Genomic DNA, 18,789 nt, shown 5'->3' on the forward strand with positions numbered 1-18,789 from the left:
TCTCCCCCAAAAAGAAGAAGAAGGTGTATCTGTTAGTATGAAGCGCTGGTTAAAGACAGGTAAGGGGCACGGGTTAGAAAGCAATTGCAAATCCAAACGTCTTCAGAAGCAGACTGAATTATAAATCACAGCACATCCATCTCGCAGAAGCTAGGTGTAATAGAACAGGACAGCCCTCTATGTGTACCTATGAAATTATTTTTAATAACTAAGGTGAATGTTTAAGTTAAAAAACAATTATTACAACAAAAGACACATGGCCATTAATCTCCTTCAAAATACTCCCCCTCTTGAACACATTTATCTCATCTTTCATGCCACTTCGGGAGCAGTTCTGGAAGTCCTCTTTCATGATTTTAGTTGTGCTCTCATGGCTGCCTTGATGTCCTAAATTGATTCAACACATTTGCCTTTTATGGTCATTTTGACTCTGGGGAAGAGCCAGAAGTCACACAGTGCCAGATCCAGTGAATAAGGTGGATGAGGACTCACTCTGATGTTTTTACAAGCCTGCCTTTCGGGTGGAGAGCACTCAGCAGCAACATTCACTATAATTTCATCACACTTGGCAAGGCCACTCATAAGAGAGGACTTCAGAACTGCTTCAGAAGGTATCAAGAATGATGAGATAAGTGTGTGCAGAGAGGAGGAGTATTTTTGAGAGGGATTAATGGCAATGTGTCTTTTACTATAAAATAACTTTTTAAACTTAAACACCCCTGTGTTTTGGTTTTTTTTTGGTACTGGGAATCGAACTCTGGACCTTGAGCTTATGAGGCAGGCGGCAGCACCACTGAGCTAAATTTCCCACCCTACCCCTGTGTATTTTGATCACACCTCATATAGTTACATGAAAAAAGCAATGAGAAAAATAATATATATAGTATTCTACCATTTGTGTAAAAACAATATATATAAAAATACATATTTATGCATAAACATATATGGTTACATATACATATTTCTGGGAGGATAATCAAAAAACTACAGAAATAAATAGATAAGAAATGAAGCCAGCATAGGGAAACTAGGTAGCTCGAAGGAAGAAATGGAAGAGAGATTTGTTTTTGACTGTGTATACTTATTAAAATTGACTGTATTGTGGGCATACATTAAGTATTCAAAAGCAAAAAATGTTTTTACATAAAGAGGATAGACTTTTCAAAGCCAACTTAAGAAGAATCAGGAAAGCTAGTCCTAAAGCCATTCAAAAAATTAAATAAAAACTTTTAAAATATCCCCTCCCCCTCCAGCAAGCCCAGGTAGTTTTCCAGATAAGTTCTCCCAAAACAGAGAAGAGAGATACTGCCCCTTGTTAGGGGACAAGTGTGATAGAGGGACATTTTAGCCAGGGTGCCCAGAGAAGGCCAAGTGATAAGGCAGCATTCGGGCAGGGTATCCAGGAATGAAGATACGTGTAAGCTTCAGTCAGAACACCAAGCCAAGGGCCCTGAGGCTGGAATGTTGTGGGAATGTTCTAAAAGATCAAGGAGGCCATGTTCCCAGAAGTCCAATAGGAAACAAAGTCTGAGGCATCTCAGAAGACCAGATCATATCGGACATTTTAGGCCAGTTTAAGAATTTTGGCTTTAACTGTGAGGAAAAAGCAAAGATACAAAAATTTTTAAGCAAACTCACAGTGGCATGATTTGCCTTTTTACTTGAGAGACAGAGAGAGAGAGAGGAGAGAGAGAGAGAAAGAGAGAGAGAGAATCCCTACCTCACAACATACACCAAAATCAATAGCAGAGAAGATAAAGCCCCAAAGGAGGTGGGAAAAAAAAACTTGAAATGGTTGGAAGAAAATGAAAGAAGATCATTATGGTCATAAAAAACAAGTCAAGAAAGCAAGTCACAAAGAGCATAAACTAGAAAAGTTTGACAACATTAAAAAATGTAAACTTCTGATATGAAAAGAAATAATAAAGTGAAAGGATAAACCACAGTTCCAGCTTTAAAAAATCATCTGGGTAAACTTCACAAACAATGCCGAAAAATAAAATAAATAAACAAATAGCAAGTCATAGAAAATTACAGGTACTAAGATTCTCTTCATGTAAATTTAAAAAATATTTTTAAGATGACTCATTTCTTTAATAAAAGAATTAAGAAAAGCAAGAGCTGACAAATTTCAGGACAGTATCTCTGGTGAGGAGAGGAAGAAGCATTCAATAGGAAAGGGGTATAAGATTATAAATAATGCTCTTCAACAACTGATTATTGGCACATGGGGTATACATTCATATTCATTCACACAATCTTTCAGGATAATTTAAAAATGTAAAGGCCACAAATGTTATGATGTTATCCTCAATCCTGGAATTCAAGTCCCTAGTAACTTCTGAAATAACAGCCCTTACAGACATAAAACCTGATATGGGGCCGGGGATTTAGCTCGGTGGTGCTGCCCCTGCCTCGAAAACACAAGGTCCTGAGTTCAATCTCCGGTACCAAAAAACAAAAACAAAAAAACAAAAAAAAAAATAGTAAATTGAAGGGGCCTTATACCTTGAGGGCTGGGGATTTAGCTCAATGGTGCCGCCGCCTGCCTCGCAACCGCAAGGTCCCAAGTTTGATCCCTGGTACCAAAATATAAAATAAAATTAAATAAATAAAGCCTGATATGAATGCAAGATGGTCTGGTACTGTGAAGTCACTGTGTCCACTTAGTCCCTCAAAGGTCCATTCTGAAAATCTGTGAGAGTACATCCCTGGATTTCCTCCTCTTGGGCCTGGTATGTGCGCTGCCCCTTCCCAGCTAATTAGAGCTACATAGAGTGTGCCGGCAGGGGTGTGTGTGTGTGTGTAACTGTGTGCGAACAGGCACCTCGTTTCCATGTCCACGACTGTCATGGGGTTCCCAGGAAGACCCACATCCTGGAATTCTGACCCACGATGAAAGGGATGAATTCAAACATTATCAGACTCTATTAGATTGCAATTAGCAGAGGATGTTCTTTTTTAGATCATTTAGATTTATCTCATAAGCCGGCTGCCCGAAAGCTGCTCTGCTGGGCACTCATACAAAATAATTTTTTCAGTGCCCAAATTAAATAGCACAAGAGCGAGCTCCCCAGAAAAGAAAGGAACCGAGCAGCGCTCATTGCCATCTGGCTGTCCTTTGGTGAGCGGGGCCCCGGGGGAAAGAGACCTCCTTTCTTCTAGGGTCAGCACCAATGCCCAGGGTTTGGTCAGGAGGGGTGGCAGGGATGAGGTTTCCCTGTGGATATAAGAAATCTCTGCCTCTGACTGATGATACCTTCACAGGCGTCTCTCTACAAAAAATCAATGACAGCCGGGGATTTAGCTCAGTGGTTTCACCAACTGCTGCACAGGCGCAAGGACCTGAGTTCGATCCCCGGTACCAAAAAAAAGCAATGAGAAACATGGCACTGTTAAAGTGATGCAGCGGGAACAATGAAGAATCCAAAGGTTCACAGCTAAGGTATGAAATATGAATTTTCATCCACAGTGTAAGGAGCACAAGGCAGCACATGCTAAGCACCAAAGAAGCAGAACAGGTTTCAAGTTTGCAATGATGAGCTAAGACTCCAGCCTATTTCTCTGGACACAGCAGCTAGATTTTCCTTTGGGACCCGAAGTTCTACTCGTAGCCCAAATGGTTTAGGGGAGGTGGATGATCCTGGCTCCGGAAGAGCCACGTGGTCCAACCTTGGGCACTCAGAGTCACTGTGACTTGTGCAGGGATAGGCATGTGACCTCGTCAGAGCCCATCAGAGTCCCCCCGCCCCAGGCTGTGCGGAACCAAGCTCTGCCCATCTAGACAGGGAGACACCCCACCCCAAAATGGCCATGTCCTTGGCACAGTGGTAGGAAAAAGGAAATGGTGACACATTTCCTCAGGTGCCTCAGGCTTACTGGCATCATAGGAGAAGGAAGGAGACAAAAGGAAAGACTGATTTTCAAGATGGAAATGCAAGCCTCTTCTAAGTAAAGGAAATGTTATTTCTTTTCATGTTCCATTTTAATTAAACAGTATAGGGAAGACGTCCCTTTGGGAAAAAAATTTATGAAACTAAAAGTATAGTAAGGGTTTTTACCCTGCCTAAGGATTTAAGAAGAGAGAGGTCAAAAGAAAGAATCAATCAGATTTTTATTCAGGTAGCTGGCTGTGATGGTGCACACCTATAATCTCAGCCCTTGGGAGGTGAGGCAGGAGGATCACTGAGAGTTTGAGGCCTGTCTCAAAACCATCTCAAAAAATAAACGAACAAAAAATTATTTAGCTTGAAGTGAACACAGGTGATCTGATGTATAACTGATGTCAGTCAGCAATATTAGAAAATGTTTATACTGGGGACCAGAAGCTTCCTGCTGCAAGTATGATGCTCTAGTTAGTTAATAGCCAACTGCAAATGACCACTCTTAACACTTACATTTAATTTCTAACACAGCATATTCCATATGACTGTAAGGAAATAATCACCGCTACTTATTTAGCATTAGCAATCATATGGCACCGAAGCCTAAAACTTCCACTTGGCAAGATTTTGATAAAACACAGGAAAGTAGAAAGACTGAACTGAAACGCAGCAGGGTAGTGAATGTGCCTTCCAATATTCTTTTTTTAGCAAATGCAATCATTTTGTGCTAGTGGTTTCTCAAGCACAGTGATTATCAAAGAGGATTCTACAGACAGCCTTCAAATGTCTAACATTTGCCTTCCCTACAACTTGAGGCTACAGGCAGAAGTACAAAAAAGTGTTCTATCTGATCAAAATTAAAAAACTGTTGCTTCGTGGAAATCCTTGTTAAGAGGATGAAAGACAAGGTACAGATGAGGAGAAAATACTTGCCAAATCACATAATCAGGAAGAATATGTATGCGAATGTATTAAGAATTCTCAAAATTCAATTAAAGACTGGGTGTGGTGACATGCCCTTGTAATCTCAGCCTTTGGGAGGCTGAGGCAGGAGGATCGCTAAGCGTTTGAGGCCAGCCTAGGCTACATTGTGAGTTCAAGGCCAGCCTGAACTGCATAGTGAGACCCTGTCTCCAAAAAAAAGAAAAAATTCAATGAAAAAGTTAACAATCTAGAAATGAGCAAAAGACATGAACAGACGTGGAAGAGGATTTATGGTGGGAAATAAACATGAAAATATATTCAACCTCATGAACCATAAAATAAATGCACATTAAAACTAAGGGGACATCACACACGCCTGTCAGAATGGCTAAAAGAGTAAGATACTAAATGCTGGGCTGGGGACGTGACTCAGTGGCACCAGGCCTGCCTTGAAAGCACAAGGTCCTGAGTTCAATCCTCCATACCAAAAAAAAAAAAAGACACCAAATGCTAACAAGGATGTGCAGAAACTAGACAATTCATACACTGTAGATGGGAATGTAAAGTAGTTCAGTGCCTCTGGAAAGCAGTTGGGCAGTTTTTTATAAAACTAAAATATGCAAATATCATCTGACAGAAACCTACCCATGAATATTCACAGCAGCTTTACTGCTAACAACAAAAACTGGAAACAGCCCAGATGTCCCAGCAGGTGAATCAACATCCAGAGAGAGGGTCTTGCTAAGTCACGGAGTTGCTCAGGCTGGGCTTGAACTTGTGATCCTCGTGACTCAGCCTCCCAGAGTGCTGGGCTGACAGCCTGTAATCCACGCCTGGCTGATTCCTTTTATGGAACATTCTGGAAATGATACAATTCCTGCAATGTCGAAGAGATGAGTGGTTGCCGCACCCGGCAAGTGTGCCTAGAGGGACTCGTGGTTGCAGAGAGGCAAAGCCAGGCTCCTGGTGGAGCGGAAGTGGTCTGCATTGAAAAGGTGGATGGACCAGAGCTACACATGTGATAAAATGGCAGAGAACTAAACACACACATGCACATACACGCAAATGGGTACCAATGACAATGGTTGGATTTAATGGTGCAAAAGCAATACACATTCAGCAGAAGCCATGCTTTTAATTCTGATCTTTCCTAGGCTGGCCATACTGTATGCAGTTCCATACTCCCTTGTGCTGTGGGGACAGGCAGGGAGCCATGGGTCCCAGTCAGCCTCAGTATCCCAAGTTCAGCAACCCATTAGGTTAGGTGTATGAAATGCACTTTGTTTTTTCCGAGACAGAGTCTTGCTCTGTAGCTCAGGCTGGCCTTGAACTCACAGCGATCCTCCTGCCTCAGCCTTCCAAGTGCTGGGATGACAGGTGTGCACCACTACATGTGCCTTACAATATTCTCAATGTATGATGCTGAGGAACATCTGTGCAAATAAACTGGGGAGATCTCAATAAAAGGAAGACTGTACTGATGCTAATGTGGTATTTATATTAATGTACTACCACTGGGAGAAAGTAACTATCACTGTCACTCCTTATGACTGCCCCTTAACCTCTAATAATCTCCAAATTAAAAGGCAATTTAGTGACCTAGAGAGACCATGTCTCAAAAAATGTAAAAAGGGCTGAGAATATAGCTCAGGGCAAGGGCTTTGGGTTCAATTCCCACTACCACACACACAAAAAGTATAAATTAAATATATTTTTAATCTAGGTGCCACTGTGTTCATTTCCAAAGGACAAAGTTTGGGTTTGGGGAATGAGGGACCAACACTGGGATTTGGTTTGCATTTCTGTCTCTGGAGAAGCTGTCTGTCCCTGGGTTCCAGGCCTGGTTGCACCAGAGAGGGGACACAGGGTACACCGTGCTGTGTCGAAACCACACCCATACCAGGCCCTCAGGCAGTGCTAAGTACGGCATCTGGCACAAAGCAACGATTCTAGAGGGTTTTGCTGAGCAAATGGCCCATAATTAAACCCTGATTTGGCTGGAAGAATTTAGTAAAGTTCATAGATTTGATTCAGCTTCAATATAACTTCTTCTATTCATTGAGCTGTTTAGTACAAAATGTACATGGTAGGGTTGTGTAGATAATTCCACAGTCACATGCTTTACTCTGTTCATGGATCGGCATTGGTTTGAGTCTTTGTTTTCTATCATATACACCCAGGTTATACAACATAAGCGCTATTATTCCTAACCTTTTTTGGGGGGTTGTTTGATGTTTTGGGGGTTTTTGTGGTTTTTTTGGTACCGGGGATTGAACTTGGGTCCTTGCGCTTGCGCAGCAGGCAGCAAAACCACTGAGCTAAATCCCCGGCCCGATGTTTTGGTATTTTGAGACAAGGTCTTGCTATGTAGTTCAGGATAGCCTGGAACTCACAGCGATCCTCCTGCCTCAGCCTCCTGAGTGCTGGGATTGCAGGTGTGCTCCACCAAGCCTGGCCATTTCTAACCCCTTATCCTACCTTTAGAAGGAAAGAGTTCGACCATCTGATCGCTGTGTTTGATTCTTGTCTATCTGCAATTCCAGTTTCCCAGAAGTCCAAAGCAGTGTTAGAAAACAATGCAGATTCAGATGGCTTCCTTCATGCTAGGCCCAGAATGTTCCAGGCAGGGAAATCTGTAGCTGGAGGGGGTGCTGCAGCTCTTGGGGGAGCTCTGTCTGACTCCTCGGCATGGCCAGCCCAGGAGCATTCTCTCTCATTAAGCCCAGACTGAGTCTGGAGGATGAGCCAGCTGCATCCCAGGCACACACTCCCTGTGGATGTGCTTTGCATTTCTTCCACCTGCTTTGCAAGGAAAGGACAGTGGGAGATGCGGGGCAGGGACATCTGGCGTGTTGTGTTTTTAAAGTCCGGGGCCCAGTCCTGTCTGCAGAGAGGATGCCACCTACTGAGGCCACTCTGGTTCTGCTCATTCCTCTCTTCCCTGAACTCGGTCAGTATCTCCGTTCTATCACTCAAAGCTCCAATTCTAGATGATCTTGTGCGGCTACTGAGAGACAGGGAGTACTAGAGACAGACTGGGGCCCGCTCCTCACCAGCTAGAAAGCCTCGCTTCTCAGATTCATTCGTGCACTGAGGACAACAGCACCCACCTCAAACTGTCAGTAAAGATTTCATGAGATAATACCTGTACACACTTACAAAATAAGAGCTCAATAATGTCTGTGGAAAACAAAATCGAACCGAAAGCTTGTTCCATTGTGCCACCGTTTATTCCTTATGGTGAGACTTAGAGGATTTAAAAAGTGCCCTGTTGAGGAGAAGGCTGTGTTTCAGGGCCACTCCTTGTCATCAGCAATTTTCCTATGGGACGAGGAAGACAGCAGGAGCCCCGGTGGGTCTGGGCCCCAGGGTCCTCCACCCACACCTCTGCTGAGCAGCAGAGGGAGAAGGGCCAGCTTGCTTCCTGTCCGCTGCCTTTAGTTCCCTCCATTCCCAAGCCACTTGCTGCCACACAGAGCAGCTCTCCTTTTTGCTTGTACACTTTGACCAAACAATTCTACTCCTAGGAATCTGTCCTGTAAAGATAAGGCAGTGTGGGCAAAGTTTTCCAGCCAAAGATTGTCATTCCTCACAGTGTCATATCATTCTGAAAAGGCTGAGACAAGTCGAAGATCTATTACGTATGAAAAATAAAGGACTGAGTATAGAAATCATGACCTATCCACACAGAAATTACAGCGTGGCTATTACAAATTGTACTTGGGAAGGATATGTCATTGTGTAAGGAATCATTTATGTAATGGTGCTGTCAAAATTATAATAAAAAAGGGAGGGTAACAATACTAGGCTGACAAAAAGTATTATGACACTTAATGCTGGCAGTGACCTGGAGCAGCAGGGCCGGTCACACCCAGTTACTGCACTCCTCCGCGTGCACCCTAAAGGGCAACGGTCAACCAGGACACCCCACAAGAACACTGAGAGTCCCCATCTGGAAACAACCCATCATCATCAACAACAGAATAGAGAAGTGCAGCACAACTGTTTCCCAATTAAGGTCGGGAAATAATCTGTTGCCCACAACATCCCGAGTGAATAAGTTAACTGGACACCCACTCTCTTAACACCCCTGAGAGAGTGGGGTTTCTCTGCTGTACATCGCCAGACCTAGGACTGACTGCCACAGAGCTTAGCAAAGTGCCTGGTGCAAAATGCCAAAATGCAAAATGTACCCTGAATGTCCAGGGCAAAATGGTCAACACAGGTCCAAAATATTTAGCTACTAAAGAGTAAGAACGAAACCTTTCTTCTGTGTTTTCCGGCAGCACAGAGCCAGTAAATGACAAGTTGCTACTTATTTAACCTGCCTCATCTGCTCCAGGTACTTCAAATGCCCCAACTCTGAATCACTGCCAAACCCCTCGCCTCCTGTCTCTATGCTGCTGGGTGCTATTTTTCCCTTCATTTTACCGAGTAGCAATCCGGGCCTCTGAGCAGATTAAGAGATTTGATCAAGGCTGTCCAGCTCGTAAGGGAAAGAGCAGAGTCGACATTCAGGTTAGCCTGAGACCAAAGCTCACATGTTAGGTGACTACCCCTGGACAATTTGTTTAACCCTTATAGACCTCTATTTTCTCACCAGTAGAATGGGGATAACTGTGCCTATTAAGCAATAACTGTCTCTTCACCGGAAGTCTCAGCTGGCCTACTGAGAAGATGAATGGGGAAGGACTTCAGAGCATTTGTGAGCTCCACTGCTGCAGTTCCCTCTCAAAACACTTCACACATCTGAACGTGACCTGTCCCACTCCCCCGCCAGACCCATCCCTGCTGCTCCCTAACTTCTGACCGAGCGTCCACCAGTCCTAATAACCCCCCAAGAATGACCTGCACATTCTAAGCCTTTTGTTTTATGATCTTCTTCTGAAGAAAGAAAATGAATAGGGCTCTTAAAATTCAAAATTGCATCATTATGACTTTATCCTTAATCTGAAGACTCTGTAAATAAATCTTTTCTATAATTTCCAAGCACTTCTGCAATTTCAGTTTTGTATTTCACTTTCACAGAATGAGAAATCAATTCTCACATTACTTGGGAAGTGAAGGTTCAATTTTGTGGAAGTATTTAGAAGTACTCACTGTCCTAGCTGACAGTTTTGAAAGCTTTGTTATAGTTCTATTATTTCCCTTCGCTGCTTCTCAGATCAGCCTGTGGCTGGTGCTCCTTCAGTTAATATTTCTGACATTCCATTGATTTTTCACTTCCCTATGAAGGAATGTCTTTCACAAAAAGAGAAAAATGCTGCCCCAGGGCCAAGATAACAGGATACCCAGCCAGCAAGAAGGAATTAAAATAATTATTTTATGATGAATTCCTGGGGTAGGGGCTCTTTACACTATTGGTGGGAATGTAAACTTGTACAACCGCTATGGAGATCAGTATGGAGATTTCTCAAAAAATTAAAAATAGAAATCCCATCTGACTCAGCTATTCCTTTTCTAGGTATCTTCCCAAAAGAGTTAAAAACATATTACAGTGATATATGCACACCCATGTTTATAGCAGCAGTATTCATAACAGCTAAATCTTGGAAGCAGCCTATATGTCCATCAACAGGGGAATGGATAAAGAAAATATATTTATACATGACAGAGTACTACTCTGCCATAAACAAAGATAAACTTGAGTCATTTGTAGGCAAATGAATGCACCTTGAGACTTTATTGTTAAGTGAAATAAATCAGACACACAAGCTTAAATATCACATGGTTTCTCTTACATGAGACACTCAAAGTATAAATAAAGAGCAAAATAAAAGACAGACAATAGGAAGTAGGGAGATAGCTCTTCCTCAAATGGGAAAGGGATCGAGAGATGTCGGGAGGAGGAGAGAGGGCAAGAAAAGGGGATGAGAAAGGAGTTAAGATGTGTTAAGCACACGTACCAACTCCACACAGGACATCTAAACATTAGGTACTGCAAACATGTGCTAATCTTAAAAAAAGAATCATCAGAAGTTGGTAGGAAGGTTACACATAGGCTTTGCACAACAGTAGGATGTGGTCAACAACAACATCCCTTTCACCTACAACATCCCTTTCAACTACTGAAAGGGAGCATGAAGGTAATAGGAAGAAAAAGAAAAGATCCAAGAAGAGAGCTCCCCAGCGTATATGGCTCAGCTTTGAATTTCTGCCCCACTCAGAGGGACAGAAGTCCATAAATTTCACTAAAGCTTTCTGACACTCACAAGTGCAAAACTATTCATTCTCCAGACAGTTCCCTAGGCTTTGCCCATTCATCACTATTTCTATCTAATCTGTTCACAGGTAGAATTGCACTGTTTTCAATCCAGAAATATCAGAACATTTTGGATAGAACCAATTAAATCCAGATCACCAATCACAATATATATTATGCACAAAATCCAGGTTCAGGGCACAAACAATTGTGCTTTAAATATTTTCCTTCATGTAGATATCAAGATTATTTGTGCAATAAATGATTGTCCAAAGCCCAACACAGTAGACAAGTGTCCCTTGTGCTGGGCTTCAGTGATTGGGATGTGTCTACCAAGACTGAGGAACTGAGATGTAAATTTTACTTAATTCATAATTTGAAGACTAGTACAAAAAATTGCAAACTAGCCCTTATCTTAAATGCTTAGGAGCAACACTATCGTTCCCAGATTCTGGAGTCCCACGGCCTTTTTTTAGGGATCCTTTCCGGGTTCTTGGCACCCTGGAACCTTGGGTAAAAACTAGGACAAAACATGCAAAAAAGGTAGTGAGGTTCATTAAAGGTAGGAAAAGCAGTATGCTCTGTAGAGTGAGAGTGGGCTACTGACAGAAGTGCACAGTGGCCAGGTTTGTGATGTGGGTCTTTTGTATCCCTCATTCTTCACCTGAGGTCACACGTAGGCTATCCCCTCAAAACCTGCTTGATGCTGTGCCAGAAGAATTGAAGACAGCACTTTCTGATTGGCCCAGGTGCAGGGCCTGGGAACTGTGTACTGCTCGTGTGTACGTGGTCTCTGTGATTGACAGCTTATGCCTTCTTGTCCTGCTGGTTTGTCCTGTCCCAATCTCCCATCTCAGTGCTTCAGAGCTTTGGACATTCTCTTAGATTTTGGAATATTTACATATATAGAATGAGATATATTGCAGATAGGACCCAAGTCTAAACATGAAATTTATTTATATGCCTAGCCTGAAGGTAACTTAGTATGCCTACATTTTGATCATCACTTCTATCACATAAGGTTCAGTGAGGTGCTGTATCGGTGCTCACCAAGTTTCAGATTTTACAGCACTTCAACTTTCAGATTTGGAATACTCAGCCTATATTTTCACATTGACTAGATGACAATATAAAGAACGAACTCCATGTTTATTTAATTATCAACATATGAAAATAGATCAGTAGCCAGGCATGATGATGTATGCCTGTAACCTCAGCACTCTGAGAAGCTGAGGCAGAAGGATGCAAGTTGGAGCCTAGCCTGGGTATCTTAGCCAGACCCTGTCTCAAAATAAAATAGGGGTGTAGCTCAGTGTAAAAGCCCTGGCTTCAATCCTCAATACCACAAAAAAAAAAAGGAGGGAGGGAGAAGCTGACAAGTATTCTCCCCATCTCATTCTATAAAATGTAAAATAAATACAAGGTAAACTATAAACATATTAATATTAGTATGCCATCTCTCAGGCCAAAATTGATCTCCCTTCCCTGGTAGTGTGTTGTGTAGAACTCTGGCAGAATATTTATCACAGTCTGGTTTATATTAAATTGTGTGTTTGTCTACTGAACTGCTCTCTAATAGACTGTGATCTTTTAAAATAGAGGACTCACTTGCTCATTTTAAAAATCCATCAATCCCTAGCATGCTTCTTGCAATGGAAATCCTTCAATAAATGTTTGAAGATTTAAATATTGTGTATACTGATGTGCTTTATTTAAACATTCATTTTTCTATAAAATAAAGCCTAAAGCTAATATTGAGGTATTCTAATACTCATAAAAGGAAAGATGTAGTATCAGACAGATGTCAACTGCCCCTAAATCAGTCCAGTCTAAAGGGTTTTTCTTAGCCCAGAATGGTGTCACATACCTGTAATTCCAGCTACTTGAGAGGCTGAGGCAGGGGGATCACAAGTTTGAGGCCAGCTTGGGCAACTTAATGAGAGCTTTTTAAAATCTAAAACTAAAAGTGGGCTGGGGATATAGCTCAGTGGTAGAGTGCTTACCTAGCATGTGCAAGCGACTGGATCCAATCCTAGTAACACACACACACACACACACACACACACACACACACACACACACGGGTTTCCTAAAAGCTGACAAGCTTATTGTTAAATCCAATGGAAAAAAGAAAACCTGGTGAGGGAGTACGGTGAGCGGGGCAGGCATGGTGTGCCCTTCTTATCCCATAGCTAGACATTTTATCAGCAATGGTAATTCAGTTCACACAACAAGGAACAGGGATACAGACCCCAGAAGAGAAAATTCAGAAGTAGCCTTTCGCGCATATGGAAGCACAGTCTACAAGAGGCAGCGTGGGAACAACCAATGGGAAATGGAAACCACTGGTAATCCACTTGGAAGAAAAGTGAAACTGCAGCATGTTTCTAGGTACCAAACCCAAATAAAAACTCAGGTGCAAGTTTTCATCTCTGAAAATATGTCATATATTCTATTACTGAGAATCCATCGAGAATCCCGAATAATTATGTAATACACAAATCAGATCTTGATGGCCACGGCTGCTATCCAATGAGCAGGCAGGAATACATCAGCATAAATCGAAAGGAACAGAAATAATGGTTTTGAAGTGCTTACCCGGCGGGTGCCTGCACAACAGTGTGTGTAAGCCAGGGTTTGTCTTTAGCGTACTGAATCCAGCAGAAGTCTCTTGTGGCTTTAGAAAGGTCAAATTCTCACAGCTGAGGCAGAGGCCACCAAATGCAGGACATGCAGGCCTCCGCGACCGCGCAAGGTCTTTCTAGTGCCTTCGTTGAAGCAGTGCGAAGAGGAAACCATGACTCCTAAAGGAAAACCAGAACCGAGTGAGCGCAGGCCACAGCCCCTCCCCACACACTTGCACTTGGGCTGTTCTTCAGGAGCCCGGCTGGGTTTTGGCTTCACTCTCCTGGCCTAGGCTGGTCGCCCTCGGCATAGCTCTGTCCGCTTCCACTCAGGACACTCGGCGTCCACGCCGGGGCGGCTCTGCAGGGGCTGCCGCTCTGCTGTAAGCCTGAGCTTGGGGCGACATCCGCTGCTTCCTCATTAGAAAAGGGCTTCAGGGCCAGGGATTTAGCTCAGTGACACCACGCCTGCCTCGCAAGTGCAAAGTCCCAAGTTCATCCCCGGTACCAAAGAAAAAAGAAAGAAAAGGGTTTCAAACATGTTACACACAGCTCCAGGTTGCCACTCTGCTGGGTTCACTTTCTGTTTGAGCCCTTTCACCCTATTTTCTCCTTTCCGTCCTCCTCCCTTCCTTCCTTTTTTTTTTTTTGTCTTGTACCAGGGAGCAAACTCAGGACCTTGCACTTGCAAGGAAGGCACGGTGTCACTGAGCTACATCCCCAGCCCTCCTTCCTTCTATTTATTTGTAGTACTGGTGATGGAACTCGGCACTGAGCCACACTGAGCTACATCCCCAGCCCTTTTTTGTCATTTTGAGAGAGGGTCTCACTAAGTTGCCCAGCTGGGCTCAAACTTGCATCCCTCCCTAGGATGCTAAGATCACAGGCATGTGCCACCACACCCGGCTGATCATTAGTTCTTTCGTTGCTCACATTGTGCTCGGTTTAACAGTGGGAGTTCACTCAGGGTGCTGGGATTCCAAGAATGCACCACCACACTGGTTGCCTTCAAGCTAGTCTGTAGACTCCCGTCCTGGGTTCTCCTCTTGGATCCTACAGCATTCTCCTAACACAGGCCTGGTACTGCTGTGACTAGCTGTATTCGTCGGCCTGGGCCGCTGTAACAAAATACCACAGCCTGCTGAGGCAGAAGTTTCTCCGTTCGCCATTCTGGAGTCTGGAAGTCTGGGATCTCCATGGCAGCAGGGTTGGTCTCCCGAGGCATCTCTCTTTGGCTTGCAGGTGATGGCCCGCTCGCTGTGTCCTCACATGGCCGTCCAGTGGTACATATGAAACCCTAGTCCTCTTCATGTAGCACACCAGTCCCTGTCAGACCAGGGCCAATCTACTGGCCTCCTCTGAACTTGGCCACCTCTCCACAAGCTCTAACTCCAAGTGAAGTCACACTGAGGTCCTGGCGGTTACGGCTGCCCTTCAGCCCCGAACACCACTTCCAGGAGGTCACACCTCATGTGCCAGCAGCTATGCTGGGCAATGAGGAGGAGACTGAAACCTCCGAGGAACTTGATGGCCCTGGGAAAATCAAACAAAATGCAGATTTCTTTGGTTGAAAACTGCTCTCTCTTCAACTCCTACTTTCATTTTATATAAAGACAGAATTATGTAAAGAATCTCATTAAACGATAACTAGAGAGGTAATGATCCATTCAGTGCCTTTGACAGCACCTCCTCAAGCCCCAAACTTTTCTCCTTCACAGCAGCTCCAGTTCCCAGCAAGCCACTGCCCCTTTGTGGAAAATCTACGAGCAGAGCCTTGGGGTAAGTGGACAGGAAGGAGACCTGTGGACAGAGGGACAGAAAAGATGGAGACAAGAGAAGCTGCGGAATGGAGACTTTGAAAGAAAGAGGTTCACAGAATGCTGTGTCAAAGCTGCTCCCAATGAGATCCCAGGCTGAGCCTGACCAAGTAGGTTTCTGGTTTGAAAAATAGGTAAGAGGGTGGGGCACGGCAGTGCATGCCTGTAATTCCAGCATTTGAGAGGCTGAGGTAGGAGGATCACTGCAAATTTGAGGACAGGCTAGGCTCCACAGTGAGTTTAAAGCCAGCCTGAACTACTTAGCAAGACCCCATCTAAAACAAAACCCCAAAACTAAACAACAACAACAAAACGGGTAAGAGGAAGAAAAGTGTCAAGACCCCTTTATAAGACAGTGATTTTTTTTTTTTCAGTACTGGGGATGGAACCGAGGAACTCATACTGAGCTACACGCCAGGCTCCTTTTTAAAATTTTTTAAAAATTTTATTAGTACATGTTTGTAACACATGAAGTTCACAATATTTATCTTAGGGAGCAGGTATATGTACTCCATATGTTATGCACCTGCACCCGAGGCAGAAGATTAGGGCAAGACAAACTGGTTGGACAATCAGACATGATCTGTCAATCATGGAGAGCTGTCAAATCACAGCCCAGATGCATTCACTGCGCAGCTTCGAAGTGTGGGAGGGCCTGAATGTGCCATCAAACGAAGATGTAAAAGACGCTGGCCATGAACTTTGTTACCACTATCCTCTTGTTCTCACAGTGGCCCAGACTGTGTGCACGGCTTATCTTCTCTTTTCTTCAGAGCACTTCTTCCTCTTCAGCACTTATTTTTGCATTTCCTTTTCACTTTTCCTTCTTCTTTTACCTTAAATAAATGTTGAACTTTTACATCCATCAGCTGACTGTCCCTTCCAATTATTTGAATGGGACAGCAAGAGCCTGGAAAGGACCACTGACCACCTCACTGTCTGATAATGTGCCTATCCAGCCCTTTTTATTTTTTATTTTGAGACAGGATCTCTCTAAATTGTCCAGACTGGGCTCAGACTTTCAATCTTCCCATCTCAGCCTCCCAAGTAGCTAGGATTACAGGAATGTATCACCACACCCAGATCAGTGATTCATTTTTGAAACAAAATGTAATCTACTTAACAGGACTTAGGAGACAAATGGGGACATGGAGAATTATCAGTGGAGACAATGACACAATTGGCCAGTAGGAAAAAGTTCAGTTGTTGAGGGTTTTTCAGGTCAAATAAACAGTATCCCCAAAAATCCAAACTGTGGCTAGCAAAGGACCCATCAGTACTAGATCCCAGCATTATAAGCCTGCATGATGCCTAAGTAAACAGATTTAAGGAGCTGTGGCCAATGATGGAGTGTTATAATTATGTATTGATTTATACTGCATTTCTTGTTCTGGTTCAGAGCTTGGAATCTCTCCAGCTGACATCCCTGCCAATTTTTAGGTAGCTTATACCAATTTCAAAGTACCTCCAAATATGCATTTTCAACAGATGGGATTATTAAATGCTTAGTCCCAACAATGATCCATAGATGTGTTACCACCCACCACAGACAAAGCAGAGCCTCTCTCCCATCCGGTCTCCTTCCAATAAATATTTACATCCTTCCATTTACTCATTTCCGGACTATAGGATGTGGAGTTTCATTGCTTTCTTAGGGGAACGCAAGAAACTGTTATGGTTTTCTGGATTTCCCAATTGTTCTCAGAAGAATTTATCTTCAGCATAGAGAATAGATACAGTTCAGGGTCAGTACCTATTTCATTGATCTATCAATTATGCTTCTGAGTATGGCTCCAATATTTTTTCCACATGGGAACCAATCATTTAAATAATTTACACTTTTAAAGCCTGAAATTGTGGAATTTAGGGGAGGAGTGTGTGATCTGGCCCCCTTCCCCTTCCCTTCTTTCTCCTTTATTCCTTCCTTCCCTCCCTCCCTCTCTTCTCTCCCTCCCTCCCTCCCTCCCTTCCTTCCTGCCTGCCTTCCTTTCTTTTTGTGGAACAGGGCCTATTATGTGCTATTAGGTGCTATTATGTAGTTCAGGCTGTCTGGAACTCACAGTGTAGCCTAGGCTGGCCTGGAACTCACAGTGATCCTCCTGCCTGAGCTTCCTGATTGCTGAAATTATAGGTGTATTCCACCACACCTGGCTCCGACCTTCCTTCTAGATGAGGAAACTGAGGCATGAATATGTAAAATGACTTACTAGTAAGTGGCAGGCTAGAGGAGGAGGCAGGGAAGAGGGCTAAGTGAGACTGCAGTAACTGTGGGTACTGCCAGGCTGCCCAGGTGGGGGTCTGTGTGCCCATGCACTTTCACATTGGCAGCAAGCATCCTGGCCCCAGGCTGAGGGCCAAGGGGCTGAGACTCAGAGGTTCAGAATTTTGCCCACTTGGCCCAGTGTGGTGGTGCACATTTGTGACCCCAGCATGTGGGAGGCTGAGACAGGAGGACTGCTGAGAGTTCAAGGCCAGCCTGGATTACAAAGCAAGGCCCTGTCTCAATAAACCAAGAATTTTTCCCACTGTCACGCAGAGTAATCCATTCATAAAACTCAAGTCAGACTGATACCACAGATCAATGCTTTCCATTTTCCTACGCTTTTGAGAAAATAAACTGAACCAAGTTACATTATTAAGTTCAAAGCTGATATTTATAATTTATAAATTAGATTCAATAGCTTCTAAAACCCTAGGTTTATTTCCCGTGATTCAGTCTCTGGATTTTTATTGGATTCTGTTTTGGCAGGATAACTGACATTTACTTAAGAAAGTATGAATTAAAAGCTGGGAGTGGGCCACACGTGGTGGCGCACACCTATAATCCCAGCACTCCAGAGGCTGAGGCAGGAGGACCGCTGTGAGTTAAGGGCCAGCCTGGGATACATAGTGAGATGTTGTGCACCCTCCAAGTATGAATCAATACATTATTAGGTGCAAATCAAGTGAAAACTTAGTGTTTGACCTTAACTACCAAGTGATGAAAAATTCCATAATCTTTTGGGTCTCTATTTTGAATGGAATTATTTAAATGAAAATGCTTTGCAGTACTCTTTTTATCATGTCTTACCTGAGAAGGAAATTTACGGAGTATATCTCACCTGCCTTTCACCTCATGTTCACAGTGACACACATGAATAGGTGCAGGAATCAGCCAGTAGAGTCAAACTCAAGATCATCTGACACCAGAAAGTAAGCTATAACATTTCCTAGGTAAAAGTAGAAATACACACAAAAAGGTACAAAATGCATTTTTTGTTTTCTTTTATTTCTGGGGACAGGGTCTCACTATGTAGTTCACACTGGTCTTGAACTCACTGTGTAGCAGTCTGGCCTCA

General features: G+C 43.4%; 1 protein-coding gene across 6 annotated transcripts in view; it reads right to left on the reverse strand.

The window, feature by feature from the left end:
- The window catches only part of Tmcc3 (transmembrane and coiled-coil domain family 3), a 216,354-nt gene that overhangs the window by 67,550 nt on the left and 130,015 nt on the right, over nt 1-18,789 (reverse strand). Inside the window, exon 2 of one of the 6 annotated variants that reach the window (XM_004844946.3) lies at nt 13,609-13,814. The exons of the other annotated variants lie outside the window; for them this stretch is intronic. The gene's annotated coding sequence lies outside the window, so the exon portion shown is untranslated. The remainder of the gene's footprint in view (nt 1-13,608; nt 13,815-18,789) is intronic. 6 annotated transcript variants of the gene reach the window in all.

The sequence above is a fragment of the Heterocephalus glaber genome, unplaced genomic scaffold (genome assembly GCF_053883595.1).
Source record: "Heterocephalus glaber isolate CG9 unplaced genomic scaffold, H.glaber_assembly_v1.0 deba00001572, whole genome shotgun sequence".
Taxonomy (NCBI): Eukaryota; Metazoa; Chordata; class Mammalia; order Rodentia; family Bathyergidae; genus Heterocephalus; species Heterocephalus glaber.